This window comes from Mastomys coucha, unplaced genomic scaffold (assembly GCF_008632895.1).
Source record: "Mastomys coucha isolate ucsf_1 unplaced genomic scaffold, UCSF_Mcou_1 pScaffold13, whole genome shotgun sequence".
In the NCBI taxonomy this organism is placed as follows: Eukaryota; Metazoa; Chordata; class Mammalia; order Rodentia; family Muridae; genus Mastomys; species Mastomys coucha.
In genome coordinates this window covers 29358584-29376248 of record NW_022196895.1, presented here as the reverse complement: position 1 = coordinate 29376248, position 17665 = coordinate 29358584, and the positions used below count along the sequence as shown (strand labels likewise).

The 17665-nt window shown below is 42.7% G+C and overlaps 1 protein-coding gene across 2 annotated transcripts in view; it reads left to right on the top strand.

The window, feature by feature from the left end:
• Positions 1-17398: 17398 nt before the first annotated feature.
• Nrep (neuronal regeneration related protein) overlaps positions 17399-17665 on the top strand; it is a 28057-nt gene continuing 27790 nt past the window's right edge. The window contains exon 1 of one of the 2 annotated variants that reach the window (XM_031365269.1): positions 17399-17530. The gene's annotated coding sequence lies outside the window, so the exon portion shown is untranslated. Of the gene's footprint in view, positions 17531-17552; positions 17642-17665 lie in introns of those variants that run through there. The other variant, XM_031365270.1, reaches the window with a different exon arrangement.

Below are 17665 nucleotides of genomic sequence, written 5' to 3'. Positions count from 1 at the left end.
AAAATAGGTGGAAGCTTGGAGAATTAAGCAGAGCTTCATAACACACACACACACACACATACACACACACACACACACACACACACACACACACACACACACATCTCAGATGACTGTTTGGCCCCAGAACAAAAGGCCTGTAGAGTATACAACTGCACTCACCAGTTGAAAGAAAGTTGTATTTTAGGAGCCGCATAGTATTCCACTTTATATATGTACCATATTTTCCTTGCCCATCCATCTGCTGATAGACATCTAGGTTGATAAAATCTTCCTACCGCAATGAATAAAGCAGCAATAACCATGACAGTACCAACATCTCTACAGTAGGTAATAATGTTCTTTGAGCGTGAAATAGGTAAGTCAAATGGTAGTTCTACTTTTTTTTTTATGGTGTGAGAAAACTCCAGCCTGGTTTTCACAATGGCTTGCATTAATTTGCACCTCTACCAGCAGTGAATAAGTATTCTTCTCTCTCCACATTCTCTCCAACATTTGCTGTCAGATTTCTTGATGATAACTGTTCTGACTAAGGTCAGATGGTGTCTCAAAGGAGTTGTAAGAAAATGGATAGACTTAGAACGTATAATATTAAGTGAGGCCACACAATCTCCTTTACACATAGTTCCTAGCCTGTTCCCTCCACTCCCGTATGTGTGGTATGTGTAAAACATATGTATTGTTACAGAATAGCATATGGGTGTGTATAAATGTATGTATTGTTACGGAATAGTAATACAGAAAAGAGAACAAGAAAAGTAAATACTAGGCAATGCAGAAGGGAATAGTGTACGTAATGGACATGTGTCATGAAAGAAGATTTAGTTTTACTTCTGTCATTGATTTTTCAGGGCTTTTGGTGATAGATAATTGCATAAAAATATACGTGATAGTGAAGATATAGTATTAGCGATGAAGCTCCATGGCTTTTCTAACTGTATAGCAGTTCATTGAGATGGACAGACTTTAGATCTGGTTAATTTCCCTACATGACTTTTTGGTTTTTGCAAGTTCTTTATAATAAAGTTTTAATAAGTTTTAATTAAGGAAGAATTATCTAGAGGACTCTCAAATGACTCAGAAACACTTATAGAAATGTCCAACATCCTTAGCCATCAGGGAAATACAAAACAAATCTATGTTTAGATTCCACCTTACACCTGTCAGAATGTCTAAGATCAAGATCACAAGTGACAGCTCAATTGAAGATGTGGAGCAAGGGGAACACTCCTCTATAGCTGGTGGGAGTGGAAACTTGTACAACCACTGTGGAAATCAATATTGCAGTTCCTCAGAAAGTTGGGAATTAATTGCTTCAAGACCCAAATATACCACTCTTGGGCATCTACTCAAAGGATGCTACATCCTATCACAAGGACACTTGCTCAATAATGTTCATTGTGACTTTATTCATAATAGCTAGAAGCTAGAAACATCCTATAGATGTCCCTCAACAGAAGAATGGATAAAGAAAATGGGATACATTTACACAATTGAGTATTACTCCACTGTTGAAAGAAATGACACCATGAAATTTACAGGTAAATTGGATTTAGCTCAGTGGTAGAGAGCTTGCCTAGCAAGCACAAGGCCCTGGGTTCAGTCCTCAGCTCTGAAAAAAAAAAAGACAAGAAAAACAAAAAAGAAAAACAAAACCATCCTGAATGAGGTAGCCCTGGAAAACAAATATGGTATGTATTCACTTATGGATATTAGCCACAAAGTAAATAATAATCAAGGTTTAATCTGTATATCCAGAGAGGTTGTGTAAAGTGGGGGGGGGGGTATAGAAGAAATATATGGATATAGAAACTAGAATAGATTTTATGGGTGGAATGTGGGCAGGTGGGGACAGGAGCAGGAGGGATCAGGTGGGGGATTGGAGTGGAGGGAGAGAGTACAGAGAGAGATGCCTGGAACTGAGGGACATTTGGGGGGTTGTATGGAAACCTAGTGGAATGGAAACTTCCTGGAATATATGTAGGTCATCCTAATGAGGTCTCCTCATAATGGGACTAGGGAGTCTCAACTGGCCATCTCTTGTCACCAGGTGAGGCTTTGAATGGCAGGATTGGGTTGCATTTGATTGGAGTATTGGCCAAGGAGGTTCCATGGAAATCTGCAAACAACCTAGGCTGGTGCTAATACAAAGGGTTGCTCTACACAAACTGATGGTGGGGTCCCATCGCCAAGGACAATATCCACAAAACGCATTGAACATGGAGAAGTCAAGCTGGTGCCTAGATGTATCTTCCAGTTTCTACATTCTAGTCTCTTTGGTGCAAGAAATGATTCTGCAAGCAACCAAGAGAGAAACAAGAAAACCAACCCAGCCACAAAACGTTTAACCAAGAGAGAAACAAGAAAACCAACCCAGCCACAAACGTTTAACCTACAGTCTGCTATGTATGCAAAACATGCTAGGACAATGGTGACCCAAAACTTGTGGTAGTAACCAGTCAATGTTTGATATGACTTAAGCCTCTCTCCACGAGAAGGAACCCATACCCTATATTGCTCAAGTAATCAAGAACCAGAGACTAAATTGTTCAGAGACCTAGAGTACAACCAAACACTCCTGGTTTTAAAAAAATCAATAAAAAGATTCTTAATGATCTTCTGCTGTATTAACAGATGCCTTATCCAGTCTGTTATCCAAAGAGGTTTCGTCTGGCAGCAGATGGGGCGAGAGGCAGAGTCCACAGGCAGACATCGAACAGAGAGAGAGAGTCTAAATTGGAGGTCTCCATCAAATCTCTCCCCTCAGAATCCTACAGAAGAGGAGGCAGAAGGAGCATAAAAATTATAGGGGGCGGGGGACCCCAGGAGAACAAGGCCCTCTGAGTGAACTAAGCAAGGCACATCATATGAGCTCACAGAGACTGAAGCAGTAATCACAGGGCCTACATGGGTCTCCACCACATCCTCTGTGTATACAGTTATTATCATAGCTATAGCTTGATACCTTTATGGGACTCCTGGCTGTGAGAACAAGTGGGTCTGTGACTCTTTTGCCTGCTCTTGGGACTCTCTTCTTCCTGTTGAGTTGCCGTGTTCAATTCTGATATAACAGTTTTTGCCTCATCTTACTATATTTTATTATGTCACAAATTAAGAAAGCATCATCACAAACTTCTAGGAGTCTCAAGACTGTGCTGGCTTTAGTTGAATACAAATAAACAAAGAATTTCAAGTAGATCACGTGGACATCTTCAACTTGCTGTTTAAGAGATACAAAGCCGCAATAACCAACAACAAGACAATATTACTCAATCTAAAGTTGTTGTCCTGTGAGATACAGACTAACTTGTATTATGGTTATTAATACATAATAAAAATTTGTCTTTTCACTAAAATAACTTGTCTGTGGTGCTGAGTCAAGGCAACTTCTCTTGTGTTCTTCATGAGAACTGCACTGCTATCCTGGAACAATAGATCCTTATCTGTGTGCTAATGACTGTCTGGATGAAGCTATTACATTTCTGAGGCCATACACCTGTTCCTTGGTAGGGGGATAGGCATGGCCTCATCAAATACCCACAGATGTTGCCCTAAGTGCCATGAACGTATTGCAATGTTTATATTGTAATTGGCCTTCTGGACTTCAGAAAACTAGAATATTAGTTGAATAGAATTTTTGTTTGGTTGGTTTTTTGTTTTATTTTTGTCTTCTGAGGATAGATTTTCATTAATGACAAGAAAAATCTCAAAATCATTTACATACATTTAATGATAGAGGATAGATAAAATGTCAAAGAAATAATATTTCAAAATTATCTAAGAACTGTAAATTTGAAGTAAAAAACAACCTCTTCACTTTTGATGATGTTTTTTCAGGACTGTAAAAATAAACTGTTGACAGGATTTGAAGCAATAATTTAAAAACCACAATCGTGTGCAACTGAAGAATTGTATTCAGGTGTAAGATGTTACTTGCAAGTTTTCACACAGTAATTCTATCGCAAATTCTAGTTCTAAGAGTTTTGTGTTAGAGTGAAGGGGTCTGAAGAAGTTTCCAGTTTTAAACTTCAGTGAACTTGTAATATTGTCACTTCTTCTAAAAAGTTCCCCAATTACTGTGTTTCATGATGTTATATTTAACAATCTATAAGCTATTTTTTAAAGATTCATTTATTTTATGTGTATGAGTAAAATTTCAGCCACACCAGAAGAGGGGCACCAGATCCCATTACAGACAGTTGTGAGCCACTATGTGGCTGCTAGGAATTGAACTCAGGATCTCTGAAGGGCAAGCAGTCAGAGCTCTTAACTGCCGAGTCATCTCTATAGTCCTATCTATAGGCCATTTTAAGGGAAAATTTAAAAATCATTCTACAACCATGAATTTTTGCTCACTGTCTATAACTGAAGTCATAGAGAGCATTCTTGTGGATTTTGACATCATTTTGGTTTCCACTGAAATAGGGAAATGCTGACTTTTGTTGGCACAATACGATTCTGCTCTTAAATATTCCACTAGCACATATCTATTTATGTAATACATACATATATTCAAAATATAGTATATTATGAAGCCTCTGGTCAGAAAATATTCCTTCTTTAAAAATCCTATTCTTGTTCCTTGTCAGCTGGGTGTGCTGTCTGTGATCTCAGCCACATTATTTACTTGGTAATCCACAGTAAGATTAGATGAAGCCAGCCCCAGTGGGGATGTTTTCCCCACAGCTCCTGCTTCTGTGCTCACTGTGTTCTAGCCAATGATGTCACTCAAGCTTACCTGTGTCTTGGAAATTCCCACTGGCTTATGCCCGACGACTTTTGCATTACCTTTTTGCTCTAATAAGAACATTCACTCCTCTGCTCTTTCAATTGCTAAGGTCCATTTGGAGTGATTCAGGTCTCAGTGCAATGTCAACTGAGAAAGGCCTTTCCTGAGCATCCCTCCCATCAGTCTCCTTCCCCGCCGTTCCCTACTTAGAGAGTGAAATTAGAACAGGAGATAAGAGTTGACTAGGCTTCTTAGTAAAGTGGTGATTGTAAGCTCTCCTTCAAGATCCATGACGTTACCAGCCCTGGGTAGCTGGCTAGACTTCCAGTACCAGACATGATGTCACTCTCGTTGAATGGGTCTCAAGTTCAATTACAGAGCTGTTGGTTACTGCCAAGGTGTGCATGCCACTACTGCACCCTTAGGGTTACTGTGCCATGCCTCGAATTGTTGTCGATAGGTATCAAGCACGGATGGTTAGGACTGCCGTTTGCTTCCTCCCTTTGAAAGCCTGCCTGGTGCCTTTTGGTACCATGAAACAAGTCCTCAGGGAGTGGGTATTCAGGTCAGCTCCAGCTTGGGGGACATATGGCTGCCTGTCTTATCTGACTTCTACACTGGCTTAAACAGCGTGACTGTGTTTCCTTTTCTCTTCCATTCTCCTCTGGGCAGCTGCTGATGCCTACCTACAGTTGCCTGCCCTGGGTGTTTTTCTTTTAAGCACTAATAAAATGGTCCTTGAACTTAAAGAAGAAAAGAGAAAAAGAGAAAAAGAGAAAAAGAGAAAAAGAGCTGGGAGAATTTAAAATTGTACAAAGAATATATTGACAGAAGAAATCATATCATTTATGAACTTAGCAGCTATTTTCAGAAATTCAGAGTAATTGAACTTACAGAATTAATCTTTCTATATATAAATGTATATGTACACCACACACACACACACACACACACACACACACACACACACACGCACACGCACATGCACACACACACACACACACGATTTAGTAAATTGACTTACAGGCTACAGTCCAGCTAATCTAACAATGGCTGTGAAAGCTTGAGAACCCAGGAATTGCTTAGTTAGTCCCAGAGGCTGGCTGTCTCAGCTGGTCTTCAGTATACACTGGAATCCCGGAGAAGTAGGCTCTAATGCCAAAGAAGAAATTGGCAAGTAGTCAAAGAGCAAAAGCTTCCTTCTTCCATCTCCTTATATAGGCTTCCAGCAGGAAGTATGGCCTAGATTAGGGGTGTGTATTTAGAAGATCCTGATTAAAGGTGTGTACCTTCCTAGATTAGTGAATCTACCTAGTTCTAAAGAAGCAAGAACCCCTCACAGGTGTACCCTTCATTTTTGGATTTTAGTCAGTTCTCATTGTGGTCCTGCTGACAACTGAGAGCAGCCATCACAGAAGCAACAAAGACCTCCCAGTCATATAATTGGTGGGAAAAGGACTGTTCTTGCCAAGCTCTTTGTGGGAGATACCCATGGCCATCCCTTCTTGGGCCACCAAAAATGGGGAGAAACCAGCTCCACAGAGCAGAAAGCAGTAGGCTGGCAACTGAAATAGAGACCCTGGGCTCAGAAAGCTAAGAAATTGGTGAGGAAGGTTGAATTCTTGATTAGCTAAGTCCAAGGTCATTCTCCTAATGAACAGCTGTATTCTGCCTCTTTAGTTTTCAGGGTATAGTAACAGGATAACAGCCAGATGTTTTAAGACCTTGACATTTTGGTGCAAAGTGAAGCAATACTATGCAAATGAACACTTGGCTCTTCTTCTTCAAACTGTCCTATTTTGAATTTTCAATCATAGAATTCTAAGCTAAGTCTCATAGATCGTCCCAACCCCAGCATCATTTAAAAAAAAAAAAAAAACTGTCTCATTTATTTCTAAAAAACAAAGAATTAACAAAAGCAAAAATATTTACAATAAAATATTGATTGGAAAACTTTTTTAACTTCTGTAAAGTGTTAATTAATTAATGTTAATTAATGTGGAATAAGAAACCTGTGTGCAATACCAAACTCAAGATAAAATTAAAGTTAGGAAATAAAAGGTACAAATGAGAAGAATTTGTCAGAGAACTAGACATAGAGCAAGGCCAAGGGATTAAGGGCAATGAAGATACAATGGTATGGTCATGTTTTATTGATCATAGTCAAGCATTTAGACAGAGCATTTGCAGTATAGGAGTATGGTGGTTAACTAGATTATGGATCCAAGTTTCCTGAGTTTGAGTCTGTTTCCTTCATTTACCCTGTGTACACAGTAGATCCTTTGTGTATTGGGTTATATATCCATGTGAGTTTAACTAACCTTGGATGAAAACTATTTCAGTCATATAGGATGTATATAGATTTTCTTGGTCACCCTTCCCTAATGGATGTAGTGGAACAACTATTTGAACAGTATTTACACTGCATTAGATACTCTAAGTCACCTGGAGACGAGTTAAAGTATAAACAATATGAGTGTATACTTTGGTATATGCAAACATTTCATCCATTTATTTACATAAGGGGCTTTATGTCCAAGGGCTTGAGAAACAGAGAGGGAGCCTGGAATCAACCCCCTCTCCCCCCGAGGATACCAAAGGAACACCAGGGTCTGATGGCTTACCCTCTCTCTACCCAGGTTTTTTTAATCTGTGAAATATGGACCCTAATGTTAGTGTGTAGGTTAAGCAACAATAGGAAGAGTTCATGGCCTTGACCTAAAGTGTCTGTCCATGGAAGATGCCTTGTTTGAAAGCAGTTTTCTGGGGCAAGTCATGCTCTCATGAAAAGTGAAGCAGCTTACTCAAGACTTAGACTGCCTATGCAGCTTTGCTGGAGAAAGCTGTGATCCTTAATAGAGCTTTTCATTTTTTTCTATCTCTGTTTCTCACCTTTAGATGGGAATAAAGAGATATGGTTTCATAGGTTCTAAGACACAGTAAAAGATAAAAAGTTAAAAGGAAGTGAAACATGTGATGCTACTATTCTCTCTCTCTCTCTCTCTCTCTCTCTCTCTCTCTCTCTCACACACACACACACACACACACACACACACACATCTTTTATTATTCTTTACATGTGTGTTCCCACAAATTCTCAGGGGACCACACTGTCTGATGTCTTAAGATCTTAGAAGGGTCTTTCCACAAGAGAAGAGGGTAATAGCCTTAAATATTTGAGGAAGGAGGAAGAAGAGGAGCAGTAGGATGATGATGGTGGTGATGATGATGGTGGTGGTGGTGGTGAAGTTAATCAGCTGCCTCCTCATCCTAATGGTAAAGAATCTGTCATCCAATCAGCTGTTTATCTCTTGGACAACTCTTTCTATCTCTGCCTCCAAAGTAAAATGACACCACATTTAGTGGGCAGATGAAGAAGGACTTAAATGAAAGAGTCCTAAGGCCTAACCCTCCATACCTCAGCCCTAGTGAACCCTGGAGTCTGAGGCTACTTCCACTAATAGGAGGGGACCTTTCCTAACTGTTAGGTCTTTGTGTAATTTCCAATTTTGATTACACATAGACATATTTTCATTCTAACTAGAAAATAACATCAGAGGACATGTAAATATAGACAGGTTTTTCTTTTGTTTTATTAGATGTTTTCTTTATTTACAATATCACCTTTCCCAGGTTCCCCTCCCCCCAAAAAAGTAAAGTAAAATAAAATAAAACAAAAAACCAAAAACTAAAACAAATCCCTGTTCCCTCCCTCTCCCCCTGCTCACCACCCCACCCTCTCCTGTTTTCTGGCCCTGGCATTCCCCTACACTGGGGCATAGAGCCTTCACAGGGCCTTTCTTTTTTTTGGGGGGGGGGCTTAATCTACCTTGTTGATAAAACAAAGAGTACCCTACTATTACAAAATACATTTTCTAGTATTTTTGAGTGTATTTTGGCACTTTCCCAGTGCTGTGGGAAATACTCATTCACTATTTTAATCAACTTTAAAATTCCAAACTTAAGCAAGGTAGAAAATTCTTTGTCAAGGCAAATTAGTTCACATACACATACAATCCCTCCACACCCACCCCTCCACACATATACACTCACTCACTCACTCACTTACACACTCACTCACTCATACATACACACTCATACACACAGACACACATACCAGATGCTAGGATTTTAAAATAATTTCCCTTTACTTATTTTAGGATAGCATTAAGCACTAGTATTATTTTTAAAATTTCACACCATAATTTAAGTCAGTTTTAAGGCAAGAAGCAGATAGAATTTAATGTTTTCTGTGCTTGATTTTGTACCGTGGGGTAGCTGGACACTTCTCCTCTGACACTGCTTTTCCTCACTAAGTCCTCTCATCATTTCTTTGCTTCCGTAGCAGCCCATCCCCCCTTCTTCAGGACTAGCTTGATTTTTCCAGGGAATTTGAATGATCTCCAGATATTAGGCAACATAAAAGATTATGATACTACTATCTTCAAAGTTCTTAATGCTTACAATTACTTTTTAATTTTTAAGTGCTTTAGGTTTTTTTTATTATTATATTTCATGGAACAGTGGCACTATGAGCCATTCTTTAGCAAATTTTTGAATCCATATTCACATTTTGTCAAGTTCTTACCTCTTCCTTTCACCATCAACCTCGATGACTCAGTTCTTGGTGTTTTGTGCCATTTTTCAAGACACCTTGAATCCCTAGCTAGGAGGGCACTTTCTGAGTGCATTTTCAGTGTGTCGCTTGGTGGTGAAACTGAGATTCCCCTTTGAGCAGCTTTCAGCAGCTGTGTAAATACAGTGGGGAAGCTCCAAGTAGACAGGGGCAGTCGGGAGTTATTTTCCTTTCACTCCGTGTTTTGGAATGCTGTCCTGAGAACCACGAACCATGAATTTCATTGGTGCCTCCACAATGGGCACCTCTCACACACACATTTAAGGCTTTGAAGGTTGGACAGTACTTTGCCCTTGGTGTGTTAAAATGACAGCGACTTCTACTGTACAAGAGCCTAATTCTCATAATAACCATGTGTTACAGGCCCTTTGTGTATTTTTGGTGCAAGGGAAGTGTGTTAGTTTCTTAGTATTGGCATGATTTAACAAAATACCCCAGATTAGATACTTTAGACAATAGACATATCTTCTTATAACTCTGCTAATACAAGATCAACATGATATTTACTTTGGCTTCTCTGGAAATCTCTTTGTCTTGTAGATAGCTCTTTTCATCCTCTGTCTTCTTGGGTTACTTCTTCTGCCTATGTGTATGTTCGTGTCTTAGATGGTACTTGTTTAAGGGATAAGTCAGTTGGTCCTGAGACAAGGGTCCAACCATATGACCTCGTTGAACCTTAATTATCACTTTAAAGACCTTCTGTCTCAGAAGTCAGTCTGAGTTACTAGGATCTGGACTTCAGCATATAAAGTCATAGGAGATGTCATTCATCCCTCAACAGAAAGGAAACACGAGGACTGAGAGACACTGGTAAACCTTCCTCTAGTCTAGAAGTTAGGGCATTGCATTGCAGGCTATACCCTTTACAAGGCACACAATGAACCCCATTACTACCAACTCCTCTGCCCAAATTCATTTTCTTCCTGTGTTTTGAGTTTCAGGAAAGGCCATCACCATTCTAGCAGGAACAAAGCCTGACTCCTGGTGCCATCTTAGCCTCTCTTCCAGCCAGGCTCTGACTCCTGGTGCCATCTTAGCCTCTCTTCCAGCCAAGCTCTGACTCCTGGTGCCATCTTAGCCTCTCTTCCAGCCAGGCTCTGACTCCTGGTACCATCTTAGCCTCTCTTCCAGCCAGGCTCTTGTGTTTCGTGAAGACCCTAAGGAAGCCTACAAGCCCACCTGCAACATTAACTTGAATAGTCCTTTCTTCCCCTGGCTCTCCAGCTTAATTTGAGCCATTCACAATTACTCACTGGGATTAGCCAAATAATATTTTAATTGAGCTCACTCTTTCAATTCTAACCCTCTTGCATATTTATATCTATACCCAAAGATAATGTTTCTTGGGGGAAGATATCAGTCCATGTCACTTTCTTGATAAATTTTTTCCTTGGTTTGTATTGTGATAAGGATTGCATTTGAATTTTGTAACTTGAGTATGCAATATGATTCTTCATTATCAGCTGGATTGGTTGAGTTCCCATAACAATCTCAACCTCTCTAGTCTATTATCAAATTCAAGGATGTCAATTCCTGTTGACTAAGTAATTGGGATCTATTTCTCAAAAAACGAGGGGAGAAAATCCACAATGGGGTCGTCCGCTTCCTGTGGAGAAAACAGAAAGTAAAGTCAATGTTACTATGTTATGTGATAAAGACAAGCAAGGAATTCTGCATGTGGGAGCAAAGAAACTTTCTAAATTAGACCAGGAGCTCAATGGTAGATTCCTAAAAGATACAGACCAGTGTGTGTGTGTGTGTGTGTGTGTGTGTGTGTGTGTGTGTGTGTGTATAGAAGTAACGAGGATTGAATCCAGACATGCATGCATGCTAAACACTTCCACTAAGCTATACCCCTCAACCTCTAAGGTAAAATCTCCATTCTGTTTTGTGTGTATGGTGCACACTGATGTTCATAAGTGTGTGCACATGTGTGTGCACATGTGTGTGCATGGGGAGGTCAGAGGTCAAAGTCGAGTCTCTTTCTCAATCGCTCTCCCTCTTATGTTTTGGGACAAGGCCTCTCACTGAACATGGAATTCACCTGTTTGGCTACGCTAGCTGTCTAGGAAGCCTCAAGAGCTTCCTGTGCCTGCCTCCCTCCACAGAGCACTTAGCTTTTTATATAGCTACTATGGATCCATGATCAGGCCCTTGCAAATTCAAGGTCTACTTCAGCCTCTGTAGTGTTAAGGTTACCAGAGTGACTCTCTGCACTGGGCATCTAAACCTAAAGCTTTGAAAAGGTAAGAGGCAGCAAATTGAAGAAGGGGCTAAGGGAAGGTGGCAAAGCTTGTGCCATAGTTAGACTCTGGGGAGGAACATGTTTATTCTCAATCAGAAGACAAGAGCCATGGCCAGAGTAGGACATGCTACGTTTTCTAAGATTTATTCTAGAAATTTATCTATAAGGCCTACTGTTACCATGTGCGCAGGGCTAACTACATGTCAAACACAGGCCACACTGTCACATATGTAACTGTGGGATAAACCTCAATGGAAAGCTGCTGAAACGCAGACAAAAAGATTATATAATTATCCAAAGTTTCATAGGTCTGTTTTTAACCGTTCTCTATATAGCTTTCTGCCTGGAATTTGTGATTCCAAACAAAACACTCACTGAAACACGGTCACAGGAATACACGTGTGAGAAGCACTGGGCTGGATGAGGGTGTCTCTGAGAATGAATTTTCCACGAGGGACAATCCTGCAGCCTTTCTGATCTACTCTGTGGTGGAATATTCCTTGCTGTGCTTCCAGTCAGGGATGGAGTGCCTGAGTCAAGTTCTAACCCAGGGTTCTTCTTTTCTCGTGACGCTTGGGTGTCGCCAGCTGCAGAATTTCTAAACTTATGATCCTTCTGGTCCTGTCACCCTTGCTTGATATGCCCCCCCCCCCCCGCTCCATCCCCTTCCTCAGTTTACTTGAGCCTTCTTTTTTCATGAATTCAGCTTAGGCTTTGGCTCCTTATGGAACTGTCAGTGAAGTCTAGTTTGACTTCAGGCTTGTGGTCCACAATGTGTCCAGAGGAGAACGTTATAACTGTCCTTATTACACTACAGCAAATCTTTGGCTTTGATTCTTTCTCTGTCTACTAAGCTCACAAACCCCATGAAGATAAAAACATTGTCTACTTTGGCTTTTTCTCCCTTTAAAGGAAACCTCGATTCTATCCAGGGGCCTGCACCCACTCCCTATACAGTCCACAAGGCTCAAGAGAGGCCCTTTCTACCTCAAGGAAAACATCCGATTCTGATGGTGTAAGTCAGTTTTTCCTCAAGTAGGGATGAGCGTGCCTCATAAGAGGATTTGGCAACATCTGGGCGCAGAGTAGGTTGCCACCACGTATTTTCTACTGGCAGTTTATGGACAAATGTTTCCTCAGTATCCCATTCACTCACTGTTCCAGTAAAGACTTCACTGGGTTCCACATTTGAGGTTTGAGACTTTCCTTACAAGGCAATTGTTGAGAGACTTTGCTTCCTGATTGGGAATGGGTCGGTTACACTCCATGATTAGGAGAGAGGCAAATGTTGAAGTTGGAATGTTGGACTGTGGTCACCTTGAGGCTACAAACGGCCTTTATCTTGTGAAAGAGCAAGTCGTGTCCTGATTCAAAAAGAGAACAGGCCCACTGTGCATTCTGCAGGCCAGACAGTAGTGACCAGGAGGCAATAGTCAAGCAGCCATGAAAGAGCTATTGCTAAAGCTCTTGTGCGAGGTGATGTTGTGTGAAGTCCTTTCTATCCTTGAATGGTTAACGCCATCCCTTAGAACCTAGAAGGGACTCAAGGATGCTTCTTGAATGGTTATGTTATAATTGTTTTCTGGAACATAACAGATAACTGGGCTATGGTTTAAAGCCAGCGTTTTTAAATATCTGTCACCCAATATCTATGGTTGCAATGGTGAAAAACTAATATTTAATTAATCCAAAATTGTCCTGGTTTTCAAAAGACACCTTAGGGTAATTGTGTCCATGTAGAAGCAGTGTATGTATGTGTGTGTGTGCTTGTGTGTTTAGATGTTTATGGGCTAACGTGTAGTATGAGTGTGCAAGTGTGTGTGTGTGTGTGTGTGTGGTCTATGTGTAGGCCAGAAGTCATGAATAACTTTTCCTGGGAAGACACAATATACGCATATTCATTTACCCCTAAAAGGCAACTCAGGACAAGTAATGATTGCATCAATGTCCAACTTGGGAGACTACTGAGTTCTTATTGGGGTTCCTAACAGGAGCAAGGATACTCAAAAGCAGCTATATCACAGAAAACCCTCACCAACATATCTCACAACTCAGGAAGGCTACATCCATGGAAGTCTCTGCACACACTGCAAGCAGCTGGGTGGATCCAGGAACTTTCTTCCCCACTGCTTGGTGGGACAGAGTCTATTCCTCCAGACTTTGTTTAGTGGTGCTATCACGCTGGGGAGGGAATGGGGGTCTTCAAAGCTTCCGCTTCCCGTAGAGGGAGGTGTAAAATTCATTTACCTCTTGAGCTTTATGAACCTCAACCTCCACCCCAATGTAAATGTTTCAATTCAGAGGGAGCTGATATAAACAAGCATTATATCTTGTCTGTCTATCTGTCTGTCTGTCTATCTATCTATCTATCTATCTATCTATCTATCTATACCTATCTGTCTATCATCTATCAATCCACTTATTTATTTATGTGACTGAAAAGATATTTTTATTTATCCATTACTTGAGAGTCTCACACGTACCTGATCCTGCTTACCTCCCAGCCTTCCTGACACCCCTCCTCTGGAACCCACCCAACCCCTGCAAAAAAAGGCAGGGTTGGGGGAAAAAATTAGTCCATTTTGGGTTGTCCATAGACTCACTGGGGCATGGTCACATTCCTAGTGACCAGCTTCACAAGGGAGCATGAGTCTTTCTCTGCATCCACACCAGAAGCCATCAACTGAGGAGAGCTCTGCAGTGGCCAGAGAGGAGCAGGGCCAGCCCTTTAGTGCCCACACCACAGCCAGCAAGAGTTGGGGAGGGTTGGGGCCTGCTCTCTGTTGCTCATACCACCACTGGGCCCCTGCCTCAGCTGTAAGGAGGTAGGGCAACTCTCCTATGCCCATGGATATCAACATGGCTTCAGGCAGCAGCAGACATCGGACATCCCACTTCAATGGTAACACTGGCCTCCGATATCAACACAGCCTCTGGCCTTATTAGCGCCAACAACCCACTCATGGCCCTCAGCAGCTGAATGGACCTAAGGCCTCAACATAGCCTCAGATGGCTACACAGGCCACTCACATCACCAAGGTATCAGTCAACAGCACAGACCATGTATGTCACATGGATCTCAGGCTTCATGGGGCCTGGAGCAGCAGCATGGACCATAGATACCAACATGGCCTGAGGTTGCATCACGGACCCCCGGTGGTCCTTCTTCGAGGGGGTCCAGTCCAGTCCAGATAGTGAACCTTTCCTCATCTCTGGCCTCTTGTTGCCCAGAGCCAGGGGGATCCCACAGTCACATGTCATGTTCCCGGCTTGAGGGTGTGTCTGCTAAGTTCCAGACTGTTGAACACAAGACCCTACTGGGCAAAGGGAGCATGCTGACCTCAGGCCTTTCTCTCACCATCTGGTGCCATCACGTCTCCAGCTTGGCCTCTCTCCATTGCTCGGGCACAGGGCTCTGTTTTTCTATCTGTCCCACCTCTCCACTGCATATTTGTTCATCAAAGTGGTGCAAGCCACCCCATGCTGCAAGACCCTTGAAGCAGGCGCTGGGGGTCTTCTACTCTGTTTATTTAATTTTGAGAGAAAACTTTTACTGAGCCCGGTGTTCTCTTATTTAGCTAGGGTGCCTAGCCAGAGAGCTCTGGGAAAATTTGTTTGTCTCTGTTCCCCCAGCTTTGGGGTCACATTCACTGCCTCACCTGCCTTTTTCAGAGGGTTTAAGGATTTGAACCCAGGTCCTCATTTGGGTGCAGCAAGAGCTCTGCAGACTGGAACCACCATGGAGGTCAGAGAACAATATGCTGGAGTTTATACATCTTCTCTTCTCTTCTCTTCTCTTCTCTTCTCTTCTCTTCTCTTCTCTTCTCTTCTCTTCTCTCCTCTCTTCTCCTCTTTCCTCCCTCCCTCCCTTCTTTTTTCTTTCTTCCTTTCTTCCTTTCTTCCTTCCTTCCTTCCTTCCTTCCTTCCTTCCTTCCTTTCTTTCTTTCTTTTTTTCTTTCTTTCTTCCTTCCTTCCTTTCTTCCTTCCTTTCTTCCTTCCTTCCTTTCTTTCTTTCTTTCTTTCTTTCTTTCTTTCTTTCCTTCTTTCTTTCTTCCTTTCTTTCTTTCTTTCTTTTTTTCCTTTTCCCTTGTCTTGAGGATCAATTCAGGTCCTCGGGCTTGGTGGCAGATCCACTAAGCCATCTCTCTTGTCCAAGGTTCAACTTCTGACAAGTTGCTGGGGTGGATTTTTGGTAATCTTTGGTTTGGTAGTGACTGGAGACCCAATGGCAAAGATCAGAATTCTGTGAAGTCCCTTTGACCGACCTGACCTGTCTTTCAGGGGTTCAAACTAGAGAGACGATTCCTCCTGGGCCTTCTCTCCCACAACCAGACAATTAATTGCGCTCCACATTTTCTTTTTTTTTTTTTTTTAATTTCCCTTTTTTTTTTCGATATTTTCTTTATTTACATGTAAATTTCTCCATTCCCAGTTTCCCCTCCAAAAAACAAAGAAACAAACAAAAACAAACCCCTGTTGCCTCCCACTTCCCCCACATTTTCTTTCCAGTATTTTCTGACAGGAAAACATTGACCATGAATACAACAGGGATATTTGCTGAATTGCTTTTCTTCTCTTTCTGCATATTTCCCACTCTCCGTTCCCAAACACTCCTGGGGGATAAAATAACGGTCAACTTTCCAATGGAGTCTGAGACCTTCTGGGCTTCCCAAGCATCCTACATGTGTCTTTCTGAAAGGTACTTGTTGCTCTAGTCGCTTTTGTAGTTTGGAAAGCACTCCAGTCTTCCTATAAGCTTGTAGTTATTTTAGAATTATGCTTGTAAACTATTACTTTTCAAGGTTTGCTATTTCTGTATCCAGGACTTGACTCAAAAAAAATTAACATTCTATAAATATATGGCTTAAAATTGAGTTTTGCAAATGTGTCTTTTCTTTGTTAAAATGGGAAACATTGCTTTTAATGACTAGGGGCAAAATGTACATAGCAAATTAGAAGACATTGGGAACCTTTATCCCGCACCCCCGCCCCTCCCCCCGTCTCTCCCCCGTCCTGACCTTGGCAAGGCAATTTAATTAGGAACTAATCTTCACTATGAAACATCTGACAGTTACCATAGTATGCTGTCCTGGCAACGCCACCGGTTTGTTGCAACATTTCTAGCTATTACATTACTAGGAAAAGATCGATTTTTTACATGAATTTAAAAAACAAAAATTTTCCCCCTAAGAAACCCACAACTTAAGGAAAGTTGCTCTACAGAGGCTGAGCATAAGAACTTTGAAATCCTAGGGGGGAGAAAAGCCGAGTGTCTCCGGTTACACCCACCACCAGGCAGCCCTTTTCTTACAGTCTGTGCGCGCGCGTGACTGAAAGTGTCCGAGTGCGCGCGTGTGATTGCGCACGCGACCGTGCGCGTGTGCGTCCTCCTGTCCGCAGCCCCTGACCCCGCTGCGCCTGCCTCGCGGGGCTCCAGTCTCGGGTTTTCCCCGCACGGGGGCGGTCGCCGCGGGGAGCCCGGATTAGCTAGGATGGGGGACTCCGTGCGCGCCCCGATGCTGCCGTGGGCACCATTTTCTGCTGTGCTCAGGACAGGCACTTAAAAGGGAAGGCGGCAGGGCCGTGGCTGTCCCGGTTCCCTCAGATGCCCCGGCCGCAGGTTTATTATTACAGTAGGGCTGCGCCGCCTCTCCTTGGCGGGCCGCCTCCGCGCCTGGCACGCCCCCAAACCGCCGCCTCCGCCTCCTTATTTGTCTGCAAAGCCGCCGCACGGCGAGGCGGAGAGCCCGCCAGAGTGCGCGCTGCGCTCCCGGGGCTGCTCCGCGAGGTCCCTTCCTCCCCTCCCATACCCCCCTAAGGCCCTGTGCCCTACGGCGGCGACGGCGCGGGTGCGGGGGCCGGGGAGCGCGCGCGTGTTGGCCGCGCGCCCACGGGGCCGCGAGCCGCCGATTCCTGCCGAGTAAGCAGTCTGGCTCCGCGGTGGCAGCAAGGCTGGGGCGCTGGCCGCGCGCCAGCTCCATCAGAATTAGCTCATTGTTCACTAGTACACTAGCAGAAGAGAGGGGAGGAGGTGGGAGGAGATGGGGGGTGGAGA